We start from the raw sequence: 13,565 nt of genomic DNA, 5'->3' as shown, positions 1-13,565 counted from the left end.
GCTAAATGATATTAAGTTGCATTTTTTTTCCGTTCAGTTCTAATAGGCATTCACCATGTGTAGAATATGTGTATTTCACTCTGGAATAGATTGATGTCTTCATCATTTTTTATTTCCAAAAAGAGCTTCATGTCGTCGGCATAGATTAGCAATTTTTGTTTTTGAGAATGAAGGAAATCAGTGCCAATATTTCAAAGGGGCGTAATTGCTTTTGTAAACAATGACTTTAGCCGTCAATTTCTCGCGAATGAAATCTTACCTCTCCAAAATTACAATGCTAGCTGGTAGAGGAAACATTCCTCTACCTGCTGGTGTCATTATTTTTCATGAGTGAGCTTTTATTCGCGATAAATCAACGGCTTAAGCCATTGTTTACAAATGAAATTACGCCCCTTTGAAATGTTGGCACTGAAATGTCGTTTACATACAGAATAAAAAGGAGAGATCCCAAATGAGAGCCTGATGTGACTTGAATTGGGGTCGATTTCTTTTTCGTTGAATTTAATAATTTGTTGACGGTTAGTTAAATATGATTCAAGCCATTTCAGAAGCCCTTTTTCAATGAAAGTGAGTAGGTTTCAACTCACATTAGAGTTAAATTCAACGAGCGTGTAAATGAAACCGACTTGCGGTGAGCGGCAGTTTAGCAGACCACGTGCACGCTGTCAAAAGCAAGCTTTATTTTCAAACTCCATGGAGACGCATGGTTTTGCACAACTGTGCACTCACTCTCTTGCATTAGCAGCTAATTCCCACACCACTCACCGAAAGCTCTGCAGACTGCACGCAACAGCGTCTTGTTGTTTACCTTCAGTGACACGCGCGCGTGTGAAAAAGCTTTCTAGTCTCCCACAACAACCGCAACAGCAACAACCGCTTCGTCGTGCGGGTATCGAGAGATGGACAGAGAGAGTGAGTGCACTCTCCCCCTTCGGGGGTTGCTGAGATTCAAGAGAAAAACTTCGACCTGCTTTCTGCAGACCTTCCGTATGGTCCTTTTCCCACCTGTGTGTATGCGACGTCATCGACGCGACGACGACGTCGACGACGCCGACCGGATGGCTGCTGCTGTTGCTGGCTCTCTATCCTACCTACACCGGATGCGACTCTCTTGGCTCGGGGTTCTTTCGTCGGGGGTCTTCGTTCGGTTGGGTTCTTCGGGGCAGAAAGAAGGACTCCATTACGTCAGCTTCGTTGGGACATTTTTTCTCCACCAGCGACCAGTCGCCGGAGAGTATTCTAAAGGGCTGGACACGTATTTCCGTACCACTCTGCAAGCAGCTAGTAGCTACAGCAGCAGTCAGCAGAAGCTAGTGGAGTTAATAGATTATTCTGTACCTACTGGTACAGGAGTGTGTTTTTTGCCCTCTCAAAGGCTGCAGAAAGGAAGCCTCGGTGAAAAAAAAAATGTGTATAGCCTGAAAGGAAAATTGCTATCTGGAGTGCAATAATCAGGGATTCCGAGGATATCCTCGAGCGGACGAGGACGGGGATTAGTTTCGGTGGTCGTGTGTGTGTGCGCGTTGGGAAAACTGTTTGTCCCATTATTTGATTTTTTTTTTTCATTGCGACGAGGGGCAAATGTGGTTTACCGCACGCGGGTTCCGAAGGTGAACTAACTACAACGGCACGGTGCGGGAAAAATCGTGAAAATTGTGCGTGTATGAGAAAGGAAAACCACCGTCGTTTTTTCATGTTTGGATCATGCGAGCCGTGGAAAATCGTTATTCGGTGTGAAGAAAAGCAAAGCTTTTTGGGATTTACTGGAGAAAATGCGAGCGATTTTCCGAGTTTTAAGTGCGTCTGGTGTTGGGGAAAAATTAGCTCCCAGCCAGCACAAGCTTTCATTCTAGAAGAAACATCAAGTTGCTACTCAAGTACGGTTCTTAGAAGAAGAAAGATTGAAACAGCATGTAAAATTGTTTGATAGTGTGGGAATGCAGCAACATGTTTAACCCATTTTGATGTGTGCAGAACCAGAACTGCTTGATTCAGCCGCAGCAGAAGCAGACGCAGTAGCAGCAGAAACAAAGCCAAGAGGATAATATCCAACCGAACCGGATCCGGAGGATTGAACGAGCTTGTTTCAAAGAGCTCCCCCAATGTCTGTGTAGTGGTGAAAATAAGAAGAAAATCTCGGCGCGATTAAGCGGCCAGGAATGGATTAGTTTTTTACAAGTTGTGTGCTCTTTTTTGAAGAGGAAAAAACGGGAGAGAAAGAACTCCCTTTCCCGTACCTTCCACCGCTGTGGTCCGTGAACAAATATGGATCCATTATTATTCGCAATCGATGGTGGTTGTGGTGGTGGAAAACTTGTTCTACTTCGTCGTGAGACCGCGGCGCGGTAAACGCTATATAAACAAGCACACTGACTGCTGCCGTGTAACTTTAGGTGGTGCGAACAGAAAACAAAAAAAAAACTTGTTCCACCAAAGTGAGAGAGTGGAAGGACCCCGCGGGAGATATTGTACGAGCTGCGACAGCCGACAAGCGAGGAGAAAATAATTGAAAACTGTGAAAATTGTGAAATTCAATAAATTAGCGTGGAAAACAATTGCAGCTGCCAGGAGCAGAAGCAGCAGCAGCAGCAGCAGTGTCGCCTCCATTGTTAAGTCGAGGGTGCTGTTGGCACTCTGGTCAAGTGGAATCTCGAGCTGTTCGCAGGCGGGGGGAAATAGATTGAATTCCTCGTTCCTGCGGAGCGATAACCGAACTGGAGTGTGAAAATAACTGTAGAACTCAATGAGACTTGTGTGTAACTCTTGTGGCGGCGCTGTGCAGTTTGAAATAGCGGATGCTTACCATTTAGTGGAACAGTGATGCTGCACGATTAAGAGTAAGTGATTGTTATAATTCTTTAAAAATGCAAGGCACTTTTTGTCCATATATGCGATGGACGCTATTTCTCGGTTGTCCTTCAACCAATTGAGCTGATTTTATGTATAACTCACATACACAAAATCATCATAATTGGTTGAAGGAAATTCGAGAAATAGTGGTGGGTGGATGGTACCACCCACCGCATATATGGAGGGTTTACAGCAATTTGTTTCTATAAAGAGTAAAGGATTCACAATTTTAATCGCTTGGGCTGACATAAGCGACATCCCACCTGCTTTGCCATCTGCGTTGCTTTTTTGTGGATTTTTTACCTTCAATATATATGTTGGTATTACCATGGACCCAAAGGTCAGGACCAATAGCGTGGAAGGAATTTATCGAAAAATCATGGTTCTCGGTAATAGAATGGAAGTGCACGCAGTAGTAGGTTTTTTAGATTTGTGGGTAGTTATATTTTTGAGTGCATGGGGGAATGCTGTCAACAATGCTGTCGGTTTGTTTACCAACAATAGCTGACGTTTTGTTTTAACCTAACTTTTTTCCTAACCTGAACTTCAGAGCTAGGATTAATGTCATTGTTGATGTTGATCAAAATGGAATCAGTTTTATCACTTAATTGTTGGGGGTCCAACTAGAAATCATGCAAGGCGGACCCAGGTACGATCCTTGTGTAGCGAGGACCGAATGGAACAGATCCTGCCAGTCAGATGATTGTCCGCGGGAAGATTGTTCAAAGGAGGATTGTCCGCATGAGGATTGTTTGAAGGAGAATTGTCTGCTACCGACGAGTCAAGGAGTACGTGGAGGAAGAAGATTATCAGGAACTCTGAAACTCTTTATATGTTCCAGGGGGAACGATACATTCGGATGCATTCTGTATCCCCATCAAATTTATCCATAAAATTCTGCTTATATATCCAGAACATCAGTCAGAACTTTTTTTCTCCAGACATCCTTATTCGATTTTTTGTCTATTTTTCAGTATATCCTGAATATCCCTGTTGATCCTTCTGTCTATTCTGAAAATTCTTTCAATTCCGCTCGCATGCCGTCACAGTGTTGCCATATCTTTTTTGAAGCAACATGCATCAGGATGAGTGTCGTTCCCCAACGTTTTCCTTGAACGTCATTGATTGTCTCTGAAGATCTTTCCTGGAACTATCTTCCAGCGGACAATCATCGTCCAGTGGACAATCTTCCTCTGATCAATCTTCCTGCGGACCAGTGTTGGAAAAGTTCGCGATATTTCACGAAGTTCACCAAGGGAAAAGTTCGCGAGTCATAGGGAACTTTGATGAACTTTTCCATCACTGCTGCGGACAATTCTCTTCCTCCAAATAATCTTCATGCGGACAATCCTCTTTCGAACAATCCTTCTGCGGCCAACCCTCTTTCGAACAATCTTCCTGTGGACAATCCTCCTACGGACAATCCTCTTCCGAACTATCTTCCTGCGGACAATCGTCCTGTGGACAATCTTCTTCTGAACAATCTTCCTGCGGACAATCCTCCTGCGGACAATCCTCCTGCGGACAATCCTCCTGCGGACAATCCTCCTCCAAACAATCTTCCTGTCGACAATCTTCCTGCGGACAATTCTCCTGCGGACAATCCTTCTTCGAACAATCCTCTTTCGAACAATCCTCCCGCGGACAATCCTCTTCCTCCGGATAATCTTTCTCCTCGACTCGTCGGTAGCGGACAATATTCCTGCGGACAATCCTGCTTAAAATCCTCCTTCGAACAATCCTCCTCCGAACAATCTTCCTGCGGACAATTCTCCTTCGTACAATCTTCTCGCGAACAATCTTCTTGCGGACAATCCTCCTCCGAACAATCCTTCGAACAACCTTCTCCCGAGCAAACTTCCTGTGGACAATCCTCCTTTGAACAATCTTCCTGCGGACAATCCTTATTCGAACAATCTTCCTGGGTACAATCGTTCTTCGAACAATCCTCCTGCGGACAATCCTCCTGGGGACAATCCAAATATATGATGTTCAAGGGCCCTGCAGCTAATGAACTATTAGATTAGATAATTAACTATTTTAACTAGTTCCGCTTTTTTTTTTTGTTAGCATCCATGCCTCTCACGCCAAAGTCACGAGTTCAAATCTCAAAATGGCGAAACAAAAAGAAACGTGCTAAGGGATATGACACACCTCAATCTGACTGCCACGGCAGCGGGTACCGCGCTTTTTTTTTTTTGCTGGCGCTTTGCTGGCAGTTGTGCTGTCTGTGTCACTTTTGACACCTGTTCTGGTACAAATTGCTGTCTTTTGCTGTATTTAGTACCGGGTGCACCAGGTACACTAAAAAAAACAGCTAGGTGAACCAAAAAAAAAAAAAATCGCGTGAAGGAGGTCCTTACCCTTTGGGTCCATGGTCTGTACTGTGGTAATTGGAAGGATTTTTTATTATGTGTAAGAGTGTAGAGTGTTAAATTAAAATAATAAAAAAATAATAAAATGCTCAAATTTAATGTAAAAGGATAAATTTACGCTCGCTATTTTTAAAATAAGTTGGTTTCCTCCGCACGGGACAAAGAATCATTTCTGATGATTTGATTCGAAAATATTCATTCTGTATGAAATTGCTTGTATGTTACAGTCCGTTGTAAGTACAGTTTAAAGAAGGTTTCTCATTGTTTTTGTTAACATATGAAATACTTTTTTTTATGTTAAATGATGTTGAAATAGGAACACCCTGAATTAACAAACATACTGTAGTTGGAATTATAGAACTGTAGATCTCTTCATTTCCATAAACTTTGCTGCAGATGCAAATTTGTTTATAAATTTATTTTATAAGGCTCAATCCACTTAACTTTACAGAGCCGAAGATTTGTTTACTATAAAATACATCTTAAAACTATAGTCAAAAGGTAAAACACAATAAACACTATATTTTCCATTATCCAATAAGCCTTCTCGATCAGACCGGGAGCCGCTTCCAGTGGTTTCATTGTATGGAAGTATCACCTACGGGGGCACAGCGCTTCCATTGCAGCAATGGACGCAAAACGTGGTCAGCACTCACACACTCATCACGAAACGGTTGCTTTCCAAAGTCGACGACGCATCGACCGAAAGAACTGCTTTTTCCTTTTATTTTAACGTCGGTCTCTGTTCCGCAATATAGTGCCAATCACCGACGGACATCGATTGCAATCCATTGACGGCAATCGAATGTGCAGGAAGGCAGCTTCCACACCTGCGGAGGATATCGCACCCATTCAAACACACATGGGCCGGGACCAACGACTTTACTTCCCTTCCGAATTAAGACGTGACCAGAGATTTTGTATGCCTCAGAAAAATCCCACCGACCTCGGCTGAGATTGAACTCAGACCCTTTGGGGTGAGAAAGCAGTCACGTTTACCACTACACCACCGACGCCGACACGAAAGAACTGCTGATGAAGAACAATGAGAAGGACCACACAATGCCTGCTGCCGAGTACTGCTGGATCAATTTTGGTGTGGTGATCCTATTCTTAAGTGAAATTACAGGATAAATTCGGCCTAATGACATTCAGGATGAACAACGGCTTCTGGCCCAATGACTCATCAAAATAGAATAGAATGCACACGAATAGGATTTAAACTGTGACGAAGTGCTATAAATTTCAGGTGTACTCACTGTTGAATTTCTTTGAACAGAGGCCACATTTCAAAGCTCGAAACGAAACATTTTTTGTACGAATGCTAGTATGAAAAAGTGTTTCGTTTCAAGCTGTGCAAGTTTTGTTGCGTGAATTCAGAAAAGTGTTGTGAATTTGAAAAACATTCTGCGTACTTGAGGAAACTCTGTGAACTTCAGGAATATCCCGTGAATTTCAGAAAAATTCTACGAATTTCCGAAAAAGCCTGTGAATCTCAGGAAAATTCTGCAAACTTCACGAAACATTCGCAAACTTTTGAAATTTTTTGCAAAACTCAAAAATATTCAGCGAACTTCAGGAAATTTATGCCAACATCAGAAAAATTCTCCGAACTTTAGGAAAATTCTGTGAGTATCAATCAGGTGCTATCAGGCAAGTTCTTCAAACTTCAGGAAAGTTCTTGCGAACTTCAGGAATGATCTTGTGAATTTTAGGAAAGTTATGCGAACTTTAGGAAAACTCTGTGAACTCCAGAATAATTCTGAGAATTTCCGAATAGTTCTGTAAACTTTAAAAATGTTCTGCAAACTTCAGGAATATCCTGTAAAATCAAAGAAAAAATTTCGAGCTTCAGGAAAATTAATCGAACATCAGGAAATCTCTGTAAACTTCAGGAAAATTCTGCGAACCTCCAACAAATTTCTACAAACTTCAGAAAAAGTCTGTAAACCTCAGGCACATTATGAGAACGTTAGAAAAATTGTGCTAACTCTACAAAAAATCTGTAAACTTCTGGAAAATTCTGAAAAATTCAAGAATTTTCTGCGAACTTCAGGAAAGTTCTGAGAACATCAGAAAAAACTCTCTGAACTTTAGAAAAAAAACTGCAAATATTAGGAAAGTTCTTAAAATTTCAGGAAAGTTCTTGTGAACTTGAGGAAAGATCTTGTGAACCTCATGAAAGTTATGGGAACTTCAGGAAAACGCTGTGAACTTTAGAATAATTCCGAAAACATCAGAATAATTCTGTTAACTTAAAAAATGGTGTTGTGGTGTTGAGTACTTGGCACTGATAAAGTCTGCAAGTAACGGGTGTTCAATACAAAATGAGATTTTTTTCAGTCATTTGGCTAGTAAAATTTTTTTTTTCAATGAATTCAGTATTTTTATTAAAAACATAATGTTTATTCTTCAAGGGCCTCATAGCCTAGTCAGAAAAGGCACGGTATTACCAAGCCGGAGGCGGCGGGTTCGATTCCCAGTCCGGTCGAGGGAATCTTTCGGGTTGGAAATTTTCTCGACTTCCCTGGGCATAGAGTATCATTGTGCTTGCCACACAATATACAAATTCATGCATTGGTATTGGCATCGAAAGCTCTCAATTAATAACTGTGGAAGTGCATTTAGAACACTAAGTTGAGAGCACGCAATAAGCTAATATGCGCTAAGCAATAAGTTTGAAATGCGAACAAGAAGAAGAAGAAGTTATTCTTCAAAAAAACGGCAATGAATATTGGAGAAGGGGCCCTGGTCAGCCGTATGTCGCAACTTAGTCGCGATGCTCTCACAAGAGCGCTGGACGGCACTGACGACACATTCTCATACGCGTATCTGCCAAAAGATAAGCAATTATATAGGAATTAAAATGAAATAAACCAACACACTCAAAGCTCTTCATAAAGAGATTCCGTTAAGAGGTTCGACAAATTTAAAAAGTTTAAAAAATATTCTGTAAAGTTCAGGAATATCCTTTGAAATTAATGAATTTTTTTAGAACTTCAGGAAAATTTAACGAACCTCAGCCAACCAAATCAAATTTCAGGAAAATTTTGCGAACTTCAGGAAAATCCTGTGAATTTCAGGAAATTTATTTGATCCTCAAAAAAAGTCGGCAAACCCCAGGAAAATTATGAGAACTTCCGGAAAATTGTGCAAACTGTACAAAAATTCTGTGAACTTCTGGAAAATTCTGTAAAATTTAAGAATTTTCTGCGAATTTTGTAACGAGAATATTTTCCTAGCCTAAAAATATCCCTTTTTAGCTATACCAATTGTAAGCTTTCTATTGTACTTTTATAGCCACCTATTGGAATAAATAAAAACTTGCGCGAACATGTATGATTTAAGACGAATTAACTGGATTCAAAAATAAATTAAACCTTCGGTAAGTTGTGGCAATTTCCACAAATTACTTTCTACCTGATCTTTTGTGTGGAAAGCCGAGTCAGTGGAAAGTATTGTTCCAAATTAGTCCACTGTAATCGTCTAACAAAAACCATCCAAGCCAGGATTAGTGGACCTCAGAAATCAGGACTTTGCTAACTTTGCCTTCTACCTGACCTTTTGTGTTGAAAGCCGAGTCAACGGAAAGTATTGTTACAAATAAGTCCGCTAGAGCTGACCAATACAAAATAATCTCTTTGGAAAACGTACATTAGAAGGTGGAAATTGCGTCGTAGCAAAAAGGTTCAAAAAAGCTATTTACGTGTCGCTCGATTAATTTTTGTGGAGTCAGTTATATAGTAAATCAATTTTGGAAGTGATCTTAAAATTTTTGAAAGTGATTTCTAGTTATAGCCTTAAACCGAAGACAACAAATCAAGAAGACTGGTAACTCTTCCATTTTCTCATTGGAACGCTATGAGACAGGTACAATAGCGTCAACTGCCGCTCAAAGGTAAATACTTCGAACGAATTTGATATCAAAGATTACAACCTCAGAAGAAGGGTTTGTGTATTTGCTGATTTTTATATGCGTTGCTTCCACCTTCACTCAAGCGCAGCGCTATTGTATCTGTCACTTGGATTCTGGCAAAGTTGATATGATGTCTTCGCCTACAACTACTATATACACCTAATCTACTATGCACAAATTGCTTATCAAAGCATGTTCTGATAAAATACATTTTTGTGCAAATTTAGTGTTAATTTCGTTAACTCTCAAATCTATTTTGGGAATGCCTGCTACTTCGTGTAAATATTTTTATTCTAGTGTCGAAACGACGATCAAGTACCATCCTCAGCAATCTATTCTGAGCGACCTGAATTTTGTTCCTGTGAGTGTGTGCACATGATTCCCACACCGGAACTTTTCAGTGAACAGTGTTTACCTTTGAGAGGCGGGATCTGCGGCAAATCAGCGGATACAGACATCTAACCAAGGCGGAACACTTGACTACGATTTCTCCACATGCTAGCGGAATAAAAGTTTTTCTTCAAACAACATCCCGAGATAGGTTACTTCAGCGGACCACTCAATCCTTGTACCATCCATGATTACAGTACAAGATGGAGCCGGTTTCAGTTTGGGCGATTGCCGATGGATGAACATGATCGCTTATGTTTTGGAGGCATTGATTTTGATTTTCCACGTGGTGGCATAATTAGCAAAGGCGTTAAGGCATCGTTGAAGTTTGTTCGTTATTTCACGCGGCATCCTTCCTTTGACGACTATTGCGGTATCATCTGCGAACAGGAAAAACACGCAACCGTCACCGAGGGGAGAAATGTCGGAAGTATAAATTCTGTAAAGCAAGGGGCCCACCAGACTGCCTTGCAGAACACCTGCTGGGATTGCCGTCAACGAGGTTAGGTACCTCATATTTATACCTACTACCTTATCAAAATTCTCGAACCAATGATATTCAGTTTACATACGGTTTATCACGCTTCACGCTCACTCGATTCTACTCATTCTATATTCCACACTAACTGACTTTTCGACTTTTATTATAATTTATAAAAAAAATTAAGATACAAACTATGACAGCTCAGAAAGCAATGATTTCTATATTTTAGGCTATGTTTTTTTCTTCTGAGTCTTTTAATAATAGTGTTAGGCACCATTTTGGATTACAGCATTCGTAATTTAACTCGCGAGCAAAGAATTTGATTCATGATGCAGCTGTTTGTCTTCATCTGTTTTTGACGAGAAAAACTCTAATGTCTGGATATCAGCTAACTTCAAGGTTTCTGCCATTACTTTGCTACACAAAAAATGTATTTTTGACGTCTAAGGATTATGAAATTATAAGATGTTATGATGATGCCCTTGTAAGTTTCAAGAAGAGGCATTAAAGTTTGTATTTGACACATGAAACCTGTCAATTTTACTTTGAGAAAGTCCAGCAACAAAGCATATTGAAGCCTCTCACCAGGTAAAAAAAATAAAAAAATCAGTTAGAAAACAACTTTTCACGTTTCATCAAAGGCTGAACAAATCGCAAATTGCGTAAAAAAAGAACGACCAAACATGAAAAACCACCTGCGGAATCTTTTCCCCCGTGCAGGCTTAAAAACTTTTAACAGGTTTTCAAATTACCACCGTCAGTGTTTTTAATTTATTCAAACGGCCTCCAAACGTGCGCCTGCAAGCAATTCCAGCCCTACCAACAACCATTTTTCAAATTAGCTAACTGACGAGTTTAGGCGAAAACAGAAAAAAGTAATTTAAATACAACAAACTCGTAAAAATGAACCGCACGGCACAGGGTTCTAGGATGTGGCTAATCAGCTATCACTGGTAAGTGGGTAGAAGGAAAAAGTAACAAATCACAGAGGGGATTTTTATTATTTTTCTTTGCAAGTTCAGATATAACAATAAACAAGTGGCCAAGAATGTGGGTGGGTGGGAAAAAAAAGTTACACGCGGAATTGAAACCTAAACAACTGACGGGCGCATTCTTGCGGCCGAACACCGCTTTAGAATTGCTGTTGTTTTTCAAATTATCTCCGTCGACAGTCGGCTCAGCTACAAATCAAGGCGGTCCGTGCAAGGAAATTTTATAATCTTATTTTTTCAAGGGTGAGATTCGTGAATTTTTCTGAAGTTCGAACAAAATTTCTTGAATTTCACAGGATATTCCTGAAGTTTACAGAACATTAAAACATAAAGTTTTCAGAATTATTCTGAAGTTCGCAGAGTTTTCCTGTAGTTTGCATAACTTTCCTGAAATTCACAAAATTTTTCCTGAAGTTCACAAGAACTTTCCTGAAGTTTGAATAACTTGCCTGATAGTGACAGAATTTTTCTGGTGTTCACAACAACACATTTAGTTCACCTTTTGGTACACCCTAACTTGATCTGGTGACGTCACGCATTTAGTTTAGCTTAAAGGGGGTTCTTCGTTTATTTAAATGTTCACAGTATCTAGGGGAGATCTAAGGCAAGGTGCTCCAACGACGATCTACTACCTCAAGTGTTCCCTCGGCGTCTCGAATGTTCTTGGACGAAATCGTTCGTTGTGTTGGCCTTCGTGCGTATCCGTTGGCGTGAACGGCGATACACGGGGTATGCGTTCCCGGAAGATTGGTGGAATGAGAGTGAGTTGGCTGCCTCACGCCTTGACGTTACGAGCCGTCTCGAATGGCGTCTTGACTACCACCCGAAAACTGATCGACACAATCGATCGAAGGACGTACGCGCACATGGGCATAAGTTCGAGTCTTTGCTACTCGACTCAGGGAGTTTTCCAACCCCACAATCACACGTTGCTAGACTTCGTAGCCGGAACAACCTTCGACTAATGCAGTCCCAGAAAAGTCGAATTCAGGCCAGACAACAAAAATCCAATCCGGACGAACCAATCCAGTCCAGACTAGCAGCCCACGTTGGATGGGCTTGACGACGCCTATTCAACGTTATTATCTCACTATTGGTTACAATATATCTACTAAAAGGCTTACCTGAATATTCACAATACTTCCACTTAATTCACTTTAGGGTAAATTCAATTTTTTTTAGCAACTATCCGAACTTTCGAATTTAGGTTTAAGCGAAGACATCATATCAATAAGACTGGCAACTTTGCCAGAAATCAAGCGACAGATACAATAGCGCTGCGCGAAGGTGGAAGCAACGCATATAAAAATCAGCAAATACACAAACCCTTCTTCTGAGGATGTAATCTTTGCTATCAAATTCGTTCGAAGCATTTACCTTTGAGCGGCAGTTGACGCGATTGTACCTGTCTCATAGAGTTCGTGTGAGAAAATGAAAGAGTTACCAGTCTTCTTGATTTGTTGTCTTCGTTGTAGGTTAGTCAAAAGTCAAAAGTCTCGTTGACGGCATTCTTGTAACGAATTTTGGAGGAGACAGACGTTGAGAAGGAACAGCAGTAACAATAACAGCAGGATTGTAGCAGCCACAGCCATAGGAGCTTCACCATTAATTCGTGTAGCCGTGGTCGAAGCTGGAAACCTCGGTCCGGTCACGAAAATGGCACAGTTGGTACGATAGTGTAAGTATATTGGAATGACTAAAGAACTGAAGAATTTGTTTGAAAAATAATTGCCATGACCTGATGGATGGTAAATAAGAATTAAAATGATGACTGAATAAATTTTGTAAAATGATTGCCATTACCTGATGGATGGTAGAGTATGCAAACACAATTGTTAGAATAACCTGATGGATGGTAAATAATAATTGTCATGACTTAATGGATGGTAGATAAGAATTTTCATTACCTGATGGATGGACTGAGGAAATTTTGAAATAGTTAGAATTGCCATGACCTGAAGGATGAAATTCCCCGAATGGGTAGATATAATACCCCCCTTTCACAATTAACGAGAGTAGAAGAGGGGAAGAATGTAGTTAGGGTGGAATAAAGAATGAGTAGAATCGAGTGAACGTGAAGCGTGAGACAGGCGTTGAGAAGAAACAGCAGCAACAATAGCAGCAGGATTGAAAGCAGCCGTAGCCGTGGGAACTGCACCATTAATTCGTGTAGCCGTGGTGCATCTCTAACACGGACTTCAAGAAACACCAAAATACTAACACTAACGTAAATTCAACCATTCTACCTAGGACTGTCGATGCAGCACTAGCTTGACAGAAGAAGCGTTTTTCTAAAAGCTTCTTTTGCTGGACGCTTCTGCTAGAAGCATCTTCCTGAAACATTTTCTATAATTTTGTAGATTGTTTCTTCCAGAAGGTTCCCCTAGAAATTTCTTCCTAAGGCTTTACCTAGAAGTGTCTTTCAGAATTTTCATCCAGATGCTTCTTCTATGAGATTTTTTTTCTCGATGCTTCTTCTAAAAAACTTTTCCTAGATGATTCTTTTTGAAGGCTTTTTTCTAGAAGCTTGATTCAATAGATTCTCCTTGAAGTTTCTT

General features: G+C 40.6%; 1 protein-coding gene across 1 annotated transcript in view; it reads left to right on the top strand.

Annotated features, from left to right (window-relative positions):
• Positions 1–1,252: 1,252 nt before the first annotated feature.
• The window catches only part of LOC135708482 (sodium channel protein 60E-like), a 389,801-nt gene continuing 377,488 nt past the window's right edge, over positions 1,253–13,565 (top strand). Inside the window, exon 1 of the mRNA XM_065230608.1 lies at positions 1,253–2,837. The gene's annotated coding sequence lies outside the window, so the exon portion shown is untranslated. The remainder of the gene's footprint in view (positions 2,838–13,565) is intronic.

This window comes from Ochlerotatus camptorhynchus, unplaced genomic scaffold (genome assembly GCF_037179485.1).
Source record: "Ochlerotatus camptorhynchus isolate MF236.1 unplaced genomic scaffold, CSIRO-AGI_Acam_v1.1 ptg000330l, whole genome shotgun sequence".
NCBI lineage: Eukaryota > Metazoa > Arthropoda > Insecta > Diptera > Culicidae > Ochlerotatus > Ochlerotatus camptorhynchus.
This window is presented reverse-complemented; position numbering and strand designations above follow the sequence as displayed.